This window comes from Eumetopias jubatus, unplaced genomic scaffold, assembly GCF_037043125.1.
Source record: "Eumetopias jubatus isolate StellerSeaLion01/CBP00866 unplaced genomic scaffold, mEumJub1_p1.0 scaffold_14, whole genome shotgun sequence".
Taxonomy (NCBI): Eukaryota; Metazoa; Chordata; class Mammalia; order Carnivora; family Otariidae; genus Eumetopias; species Eumetopias jubatus.
Window position 1 is genome coordinate 50686955 of NW_028274820.1, and position 10717 is coordinate 50697671.

Consider the following 10717-nt stretch of genomic DNA (forward strand, 5'->3'; position numbering starts at 1 on the left):
CACCATGCTATAACATTAGATTCTCGAACCTTATTCATCGTATAGCTGAAAGTTTGTATTCTTTTACCAACCTCTCCATCACCTCCCAGCCCCTGGTAACTACTTTTCTACTCTCTGTTTCTATGAGGTTCCACACAGAAACAACACCATGAAGCATCTGTCTTTCTCTGTCTGGCTTATTTCACTTAACATAATGCCCTCAAGGTCTAGCCACGTTGTCCCAAATGGCAGGGTTTCCTTCTTCTTTGTGGCTGGATAATATTCCATTGCATATATATATACCACATCTTCTTTATCCATTTATCTGTTGACAGACTCTCAGGTTGTTTATATATCTTGGCTATTACGAATAATGCTGCAGTAAACATGGGAGTTCAAGTATCCCTTCGAAATCTTGTTTTTATTTCCTTTGGATACATACCCAGAAGTGGGATTGCTGGATCATATGGTAGTCCTATTTTTAATCTGAAGAATTTCTACACTGTTTTCCATGGTGGCTGCACCAATTTATGTTCCTACCAATAATGTACAAGAGTTACCTTTTTTCCATGTCCTCACCAACACTTGAGATCTCTTATCTTTTTGATGATAGCCATTCTATTAGGTATGAGGCGAAATCTCACTGCGATTTTGATTTGCATTTCCCTGACGATTACTGCTGTTCAGCACCTTTTCATTTACCTGTTGGCCATCTTATGTCTTCTTTGGAAACGTGTTTATTCAGGTCCTCTGCCCAATTTTTAAATTGGATCACTTGGCTTTTTTGCTTTTGAATTGTATGAGTTCTTTTTTTTCATATTGACCCCTTATCAGATATAGGAGCAGCAAACATTTTCTCCCATTCTGTAGGTGGCTTTTTCATTTTGTTGATGGTTTCCATTGCTGTGTAGAAGGTTTTTAGTTTGATGTAGTCCCGCTTATTTATTTCAGAGTATTAACTTAATATCCAAGTCATTTACTTTCTTAATTGTGAAAATTTTCAAACTTACAGCAAAGTTGAAAGAATTTTATGGTGAATACCCATATGTCCATTACCTTTTACCATAATCTTATCATTAGTTTTTTACCATACCCAGGCCCATTTTCATAAACATAAAACAACTACCAACCCTTACTCATCATAGTCTGACACACAGGTGACCTTAAGATTTTCTGCTGTGTTACCTGTGTATGCCCACCAGACAAGAAAATTTGGAAAAACTTAATATACTGTTTTGTGAACTATAATGACAGTAGAATGAAAAATAACAATGACTATAGTGGATTGAAACATGTGAAAATCCATGAATTCATACTAAAACTTTAAGAAAAACTCATTGGTCATCCTTGGAGGTTTCTACTACCAATCCACCGTTCTGAAAATGAATCAATAAATTGAAAAACATAAAGCGCTTTTTCTGTTGTGCTGGTACGAATGGTATTTCTGGGTAACACATCGTTGACAAGAGAAAGTTATTTATAGAGCTAATAAATACAGAGAGCTAATAAATACAGAGAGACTGCAAGAAAAGTCACCATTTTGCAACCCTTGATGGAATAAAGAAATTAGGCAATATCAAAGGCACTAAACCTTTAGGGCAAAGGTGGATAAGAATGTTACAACAGGATCATCTGGCTGGTGACTCCTGAATCTGCAGATCCTTCTTAGGATCACCAAAAACAGGGACACCTGGGTGGCTCAGTCGCTTAAACATCTGCCTTTGGCTCAGGTCATGATCCCAGGGTCCTAAGACTGAGTCCCACATTGGGCTCCTTCCTCATCAGGAAGCCTGCTTCTCCTTCTGCCTTACAGCTCCCCCTGCTTGTGCTCTCTCTCTCTCTCTCTGACAAATAAATAAATAAAATCTAAAAAAAAAAAAAAAAAGATCACCAAGAAGTCAGAAGACATTGTAGGTCCCCTGAATGATGTAATAAGATGTACAAAATGCCATCTATAAAGTATTTCTTTAATAAGATGTTAAGAATTTAATGATCTATTTTGTAACAAATGTGAACCAAGTAAGGAATTTTACACTGACCAGTAACAAAATTGACTCTCTTTTGAGAAAAATGAGATTCCTTTAAAAATTTTTGCAGTTAGCCAATATAAAATTACTGGAGCATAACTTTTTTTTTTAAAAAGCAAGACTTTTTGTTTATTTTAAAAATATACAGTAATCTTATAATAGTGAAAAGTTTTTAAATGATTTCCCACTTCCAGGGATTCTGAGAGATTCTGTATTCTCTCCCTCCTACCCCAACTTCCCCTCATCACCGAGTTAGGAATCTTCATTTAATGGCAGGGGTTGGGGAGACAGCAGACAGAGAGGAAGCAAGAGGTCCCAGGACATCAAAGAGTGAGACGCAGAGGCAGAATGAATGTGGGAGCTGCCCCGAGCCTCCTCTACCTAAAAAATCGCCATTTTTTTTTCACTACAGTATATAGAGACAAAGCATCAAGGGAATCATGCCCAGACAGATTTCTGACAGGATCTGCCTATGACTGGAAGAGACAGAACAGGGAGAGGATCTACTAGATCCGAAGCAAGCAGATCAAGGAGAGGAAATAATGACACTCTCAAGTGGGGATTGTAGATTTCAGGTTCCAGGAGCATGCTCCATCAGCCTCTGTAGACAAGCAGGAGCTTTCCCTAAACATGGAGGGCACAAGTGCCTCACTTCTTGGGAAGGCTAAACAAAGCTTCATTGGGTAAGTCACTGCAAGGAGTCCTGGGGAGACTTAGCTGCAGCTTCAGGCTTCTCAGGGGTCTTGTGGAAGCCACAGAGAAATGAGGTCTCACGGATTAGGCAAAGCCTCCTGACAGAGGCAAGAATTTGAGATTAGAGAAGAGACACAAGTGGCCAGAAAGGGTGGTAGTGATGATGAACAGAATAAATGAGCAGAAGTTAGGGCAAGTGCTGCCCAGTGTGCTGATCTGGAGGGTGGAGTCTCTGTAGCAGGCAGGGAACCAAAAAAATGCAGAAGGCTAGAGAAAGATGAGAAAAAAGGAGAGAAAGTGTCAGGGGGTAAAAAGGATGTTAGGGGGGAGAAAGGAAAAGCACATAAGCATGGAAGTAGATACTATAGAGTATAAAGATACTTTATACTTCAAAAATAGAAAACACTTACCCCTAACATACCCTAGTAGAATTACATTGAGGTACAAATATCTAGGTAGACTCAGGTTACTTTCTCCCTAAGATGGGTCATTTTTATGAGATATTCAACTGCTTGAGGTTTTTTCCCTCATAAATGAACACTATTCTTTGCCTTAAAAAACCCTGTAATATAGCCCAATTGTATTATTCAAGGAGAATAAATACAGAAGCAATTTTGCTAGAAGGCTGTTCTTATTCCTTGTTAAGGATTGGCTTCTATTTCAAACTCTGCCCCATGCCATCTGCTCTTTCCTCCCAGCCCGGGCTCAGCATACTCTCTGACGGTGGCTGTCCCAACAACGGACCTGGGTCTCCCCAGACTAGCTGTAGCCTGGTGTGGGAATTCCATCCTTCCCTCTCACCTTTGCTCAACTCCCCGACTCCATTCCAGTGTCTTCCCGATTTTTCATACTTCAGGCTTTGCCTCTCTCTCATTGGACTTTGCAGTATGATTCTATTCACCTAGATGTGACTTTTAAATATTTGCTAGTAGCTTTTCATGCTCTGGCTGCAGCAAGAGAGAGAAGAAGCCCGCACGAATTACAGAATCCTGGCAGTCTTCAGGTGGGTCTGAGCCCAGCTTCGATGCATGTCAGGAGCAACACTATGGCAGGTCAGTCTTTGCTGGGAGGCCCTGCAAAACATTATCTCCTAGACCTTGTTCTCTCGGTCCTCCTGCTGCTAGTTACGGAGGTTACCTGCCTTCATCCGACCCAGCACTAATGTCTAAAAGAGTGATTCTCAACCTCGACTGTCCATCAGAGTCAAGGGGTGGGGCCAGCTTTAACAAATACTGATGCCAAAGTCCTGGCCTCAGTGATTCCATTGCAATCAGTTGGGGTGCTGCCTGGGCTCTGGGATCTTTTAGATCTCCCGATTTTTATCATACAGCCAATATTGAAAAAACTGCCCTCAAAACATACCCCAGAGTTCTAGTTGCCTAAGTGGTCCTCCACTATTACCAATCCCCCATTCATTTAAACTATGGAGGAAAGTGGACAGGACATAGATAACTAAAATATCATTTACTAATAAAGTAATAATGCTGGAAATGATAGTCAGCCTAAGTGTATCAACATGCATTGGAACAAAGTAGCATTACCTTAGCCCACTCAGATAAATTAACATGTCATCTAAACTGTCCTTTTTGGCTGCAAAAAAAGATGTTCATGTTGTACTTGGCACAATGTAGCACATAGAAAGACTGCGCCTGGGTGGCTCAGTTGGTTAAGTGACTGCCTTCGGCTCCGGTTGTGATCCTGGAGTCCCGGGATCGAGTCCCACATTGGGGTCCCTGCTCGGCGGGGAGTCTGCTTCTCCCTCTGACCCTCCCCGCCTCTCATGTGCTTTCTCTCTCTCTCAAATAAATAAATAAACTCTTTTAAAAAAGACTGAAACCAGAAATAGGTGTATTCACAATAAAAGGTCAAAGCCAGATCCAATTCAACAGTGTTACAAAGTGTATGAAGAGAGGATCTCAGGCAGTAAATAGGGAAGGACCCAGAGCTGTGAGCACAGAATGTGGGGCCACTGATCAGGAACAGGAAAATGGAAAAGACAAGAGACAGTTACTAGATGATTCCAGTGCATTCTAGTGGAAGGAATATTGTACAAAGGCTGATCAGTATCTGCCTACTTGTGCTGTACAAGTATAATTCTGCACCTGGCGGGCTTGCAGGTCCTCATAAAATGTTTCACTTCATTTTCCTTCAAACGTGTTGTATCAGTGGGTGTAGGCTGAGCTATCCTGCAGTGACAAACAATGCCTCCCCCCCAAAATCTCAGAAGATAAGTATCGCAAAATGTCTCAGCCATACTCTCGTCCTCTCATCGGTTGGGAGTAGCTAAGGGGGAAGCTGTCTTTTTGTGTAGTTGTCCTTCGGGAGCCCAGACTGATGAAGCAGCCACCATCTCAAATGCCGCCCACCCTCATGTCGACAAAATAAGCATCCTGGATGATATTATACTGCCATCTAAATGCTCCCACCCAGAAGTGACCCAAATTATTTCTATTTACAACTCATCAGCAATTATTAGTCACCTGGCCCCATTCAATCAGAAGAGAGCAAAGAATTTAACCACGTGCCGCAAAGGGCGGGGGGTGGGGTTGGGGGGCAGAAATAAGACACACGGCTCAAAGGGTACTACACCTTCACTGGGAAAGAGTCAACTTCTTCCTGTTTTTCACAGACCCAACTATGGACAAAGATACCTCATGTTGTATCACTGAGTTGTATTCACTAAAATGTAATCTTAAGGAGATTTTTATTTTTTATTTAAGTCCCTAGTGCTTAAAACAGTGCTTGTATTATAGGAGAGTTTAAGCAGATTTTTTTGGGTAAATAAAATTCTTGTGAGAAGTAAGAATGGACAGAAAGAAGAGAGCTAATGGTAATGTTATTTAATAAAATCACTATGGCTAACTTGCTCTTCATTATTTCAAAAATCACCACATAAGAAACTTCCAGAGTCAAAGGATTCACCAAAGATATTGGAATAATGCTATCACCACTTCCTCAAATTGCTCCAGAAGGCTTACCCCAATTAAGATCAAGTACAAATTCTGTCATGGACTATGCCCAATATCCCATGTTTAACCACAAATAGCCAAGTCAGCCTTAAAAATTTAAAAAAGGGTGGGGGGGGGGCGCGAAGCAAAGAAGATGATCTTGACCTCCGAGATATCGATCTCAAATCAAGTAAGATTTCATGCTCCTGCACCTGGATGGGAAATCACAGTAATTTATATCGATCTGAATTTTTCCTATATTAATCTATAAATTTAACACAACCCCAATTGGACTTTTTTCTCCATAAAATTATTTCTGTTTCAATTTCATCAAGTTTCTAAATTCCATAGGTTATCAAATTTTACCCAAAATGATATTTGCTAAACAGATTGATTTAGGAAAATGCTGAAACTGAGTAGTGAATTTGCTAAGAGATGAAAGCATATGAGGATAACCACACTACCATCTTGGGAGAAGCCTTGGAGTTCTATCCTCTCCCACCTGGGGCCACCGTCAGAGGGTAGCAATGTAGACTTCAAACATGGGGACCTTCCCCCTTTACCAGTCCCCAGGACTCTCCCAACTATTTTGTGGACCTTGTGACCAGTTAGAGAGGCCTCAGAAGGGCCAGGCTGAGTCTTCCCTCTGATCCTGGGCTCAGGTTCTTGGCTGCATGGGGACAAGATCTGCCCTTGTGCAGTTTAACACCAGCAGGGAGGCCCAGTGTTACTCATATGTTGACAAGGAACATCGTATGATAACTGATATGAAAACAGAAGAAGTTACTATGACAGAAGGGCTCCAAGACTCACCTATTTGACCTGAAATTCTGGAAGTTGGTCCTCGTCGTCAGAAAGAAACTTTCTGACGACGGTTCAAAAGCAAGAGACTGTCAAATTAACCCTAGCCACTCACTCCCACGCCAAGAACTGAGTCTCAATGCTGTGTGAGGGCCCCCACACCAGCCACCTTCCCAGAACATGATGGAGGTTCCTGAATTCTCCTGAAGCCAGATGAGAAGATTTTGAGTAGACCTTTCATGAGTGAGGGCTGGCCAATCCACAACAGAAGCTCCACAAGGGACAGCTGAGTCTCTGGGACCCATTTGAGCTTTTCCATCTGGTGAGGGACCCTCCACGGTTCCAAGCTCTGTGCAGCATTTATCTGAGATGGGCTGGTAGGCACAGGGTTCCTGCTAACCCTGAAAAGATGAGGGACCCAGCTGAGCACACCTGGCCTAGATATGCCTGATATCACCTTGGAGCTGGTCTGGGCAGCTGATCTCCCTGCATGAAACTGAGATATGAGAGCCCTCGCCTCTAGCCTGTGGGATCTACCCCATCCTCCGAATAGCATAGACCTCCTGAGCATTCTTCTTCAGCTGACCTGTTCAACCTTTCCTTTCTGTTGATACACCTCCATCCCCTGACATTCCTCTTTTCATATCCCAAATTCTGCTCTCCTCACCAGACTGTCCACCAGACTGTGGACATTTGGCTGGAATCTTTCTACCCTGCTTTGGGCATTTATGAGTTTATCCAAATGGTTCTCTTTATAATCCGTAGATGGTCCTTACTCAGTTTTTACAGCAAACATTGTGTGATAAACTAAACATTTTTCCCTGTCAATAAATGCGACTTGATTGCATCATTCTTCAATAGCTGTTTCATTTCCACAGAACGGATGATTCATTAATCCTTTCTCTTCTACAGTTACTTCCCAGTTTTCTCCTATTAAAGATAATACCGCAGTCAGGTATTTTTCCCACAGATCAGCACACACTCCAGAGAGGAAGGGCAAAGGAGCCAGGCTGCCCGGGAGTGGGTCGTGCCTGTTCCACTTCCCCGATGTGTGACCCTGCACCAGGTACTTAACCCTCTGAGCCACATCTGTAGGCACTCATCTGTAAAAAGAGCCTGTTGGGGAAATTTTGCAGGTAACGTTGCAACCTCAAAGATTAATTGCCGCTCAAAGTTGCCTCCTTGCAACGCACTTATGCTGGGGACTGATCAGAGGTACCGTGACATTAACTCGTAAAAAAAAGCAACTATTTTCTTTTAAATTCAGCGTGGGGGCCAACGAGACCACATTCTTATTCTATTTCCAACTTACAGGGATCACTAACCAGTTTTAAAAGTTAAAATGTCCTTTGAAATTGCTATTCTCCATTTCTATAACTTGAGATACTGCTGATGGGTGGGGAAATAGTTATATATTTGTCTTAATGTATGGAAACCACACTTATTAGCTGTCTGTACTATAGTGACAGGGTGCACGCACTATTGCAGCTTTCTATTCTGACACCTTTTTTTTCCTGTGAGTGGAAAAATCTCATTGCTTTTTTTTTTTTACTACTTTGTACATAGCTATTTGCCATTCTTTAAATAGATAGCTATTTGTTATTCTTTAAATAGACTGTTATAAAAATTGCATTGAGCAAAGTTTAACTCTTTCTGGAACAGAACACTGTTGGGCCAGCAGTCAGTCTCCGCAGGATGAAGGAGGGCACGGGTATTGGAACCCAAGGGAGTAAAGGAGGTGTCCATCCCTACAGCGGGCCCATACAAGGATTCAGAGCCTCGGCCCATTGCCGGAGCAGCCGCAGGGGTTGGGAGAGGGTAGATGGGAAGACAAGTGTGTACAGTGTGAGAGTTCAAGCCACATGAGGATCATGTCCTTGTGGAAGAAGTGCAGCCAGTGGGTGGTGCAGAAGCTCTAGCAGGGGGAGGAGGGCATCTATGTGCATCTATGTGGGAGTCCAGGCAGATGAGTGTGAACTATACGCTTCCAAACAAAGTGAGGGATGAGTCCACCTGGCAGGGCAACCTGAGAACACATCGGAGTGGATCTGGATTATCTACCGATCCTAGCAATACCACTCCCCCTGCCAGTGACTGATTTTAGGTGGGCATGTGACCCTATTCTGGCCAAGGACACGTGGAAGGGAAGCATTCAGGAAAACGTTGTCCCTCTCCTAAGGTGAACATGAAGGAAGTCCTCTTCTTCCCCTCAGTAGTGACATATCAGAATGTATACCTGGAGCTGCTACTACTGTCTCGTAAGGGGAAAGGCTAACTGAAAACCTGAAAAGAAAGCCAACATAGAGGAGTGCAGGATTTATTTTATTTGTTTATTTTATAGAGAGATAGCGAGAGAGCACGAGCAGGGGGAGCGGCAGGCAGAGGGAGAGGGAGAAGTAGCCTCCCCGCTGAGCAGGGAGCCTGATGCGGGGCCCGATCCCAGGACCCTGGGACCATGACCTGAGCCCAAGGCAGACGCTTAACCTACTGAGCCACCAGGCGCCCCGAGGAGTGTAGGATTTAAAACGAGCAGAGATCTAGAGCTCTGGTCCTGACTATTTAGAGCCTAGAACTGATCTCCCCCTGGACTTCTTGTTAATGGACGCAAGATATTTCCATGCTGTTTAAACACGTAAAGCTTAGGGTCCTGATATTATAATAAAAACATCATAACTGATGATAATCTCTTTACTCCAAAGCTGACACCTGTCCCTGACAGTGAGTCTGCTAGTGGCCCTGTGCATGATGAATCAGAGGAACTTACACTCAGGGTTACTGGAAGGAACAATCAAGAGCATTTACAGATAAACAGGATATGATCCAGGGTATGGGAGCTGCCATAGGAAAAAACTATAATTGACTGTGATTTTCCGATGGGTCTCTCCTAGGTGGAGTTCGAAATGACAGCCTCAGGGTCATTCTATCAGTTAAATAAAGCTTCTTAAATTATCTTAATTAATACAAAGTGTGAACTTGTTATGTTACCATTGCTGTACAGTTTAGGTGTGATCCATATCAAAGTAATAAAATGAAGTTAATAAAAAACAGTTTATTCAAACAAGAATAGTATATGAAGACAATGATGCAGGAGGAAAAAAATAGCTGTAGGGTAAGAAGAAGTTAAGCTCTGGAAGCTAGAATTTCCTAGCAAAGAAACTGTCAAGTTTACCAGTGCAGTAACGTCCTTGGTAAATTTTCTTGTCAAAGGATTTCCGACAAGCAATTCCTGAACTTTTAGAGAAAACATAACCAAAAAAAAAAAAAAAAAGCAAGAGATCATGTCAAAGAACAAAATAATTTTGATAGTAGCAATAATATTCAGCATGGGCCACACCAAGATAAACAATTATGGGAGTGCACATGTAATACTTTGAGTCACTAATTTGCAAATGACAAAGATCGGAAATAAGGGATTTTCTTCACCCAAAGACATCCTAGTTACTAAAGCTATGATACAAAATATAACAAAAGTCAACAAAAGGAAATTGAAAAAGAATGTATAGAGACAGGATGCAGGACATTTTTCACCACCTAATATTATAATAGGTAGATGGATTAACTAACTATACAATCTGACTTCGAAAATATAGAAAAGATTATTTAAAATAATGTTATATAAAGGGCTTAGTTGACTTCCTTTTGTTGAACGGTATTCACACTTTAGTGACAGAATTTTTAAAGTTTATGAGCAAAAGTAGGAATGCAGTGAAATAGTTTTTAGACCACCTACATTTAGCATACATTAAATTACACGACACATTCCTTTTAGTAAATGCTCTTTCTATAACGTTCATTCCAGTTACTGACAGAAGCTGCAAACAGGATTATGATATTTAATTAATTCAAAAATGCAGCTGTACTTCAAGCTCTGGCAGTTATCCAATTACTGTAATGTAGATTTTTAGAGAGAAAGAGAAAGATACAATGCTACCAGAAATAATTTCACATTTTCCTTTCAGTTATTAATTTAGTGGAGGGGAGGGGCAGAGAGGTCAGTAGGCATAAGCTCTAGGCAAGTGTTACAGTAAAAATTAGGGTCAGTGTGGGCCAGACGTAGAACCAAGAAATAACACATATATGTGAAAATGCCATGACATTGTGAGGTTCACCCTCACGATAGTATTACCACATCAACAAACTTGGTTGGACTTTTGATTTAAAGTAGGGAAATCTAATGCAAACTAGCTTAAATCAAAAGGAAAGTATACTGACTTGCATAACCAAACTGCAGTCAACCAAAAGCAGGTGTGGAGCTAGTGGCAAGGGGGG

The 10717-nt window shown here is 41.7% G+C and overlaps 1 pseudogene; it reads left to right on the top strand.

The window, feature by feature from the left end:
* Positions 1 to 366: 366 nt before the first annotated feature.
* Positions 367 to 9267, top strand: LOC148162510 (uncharacterized; annotated as a pseudogene).
* The last annotated feature ends 1450 nt before the right edge of the window (positions 9268 to 10717 follow it).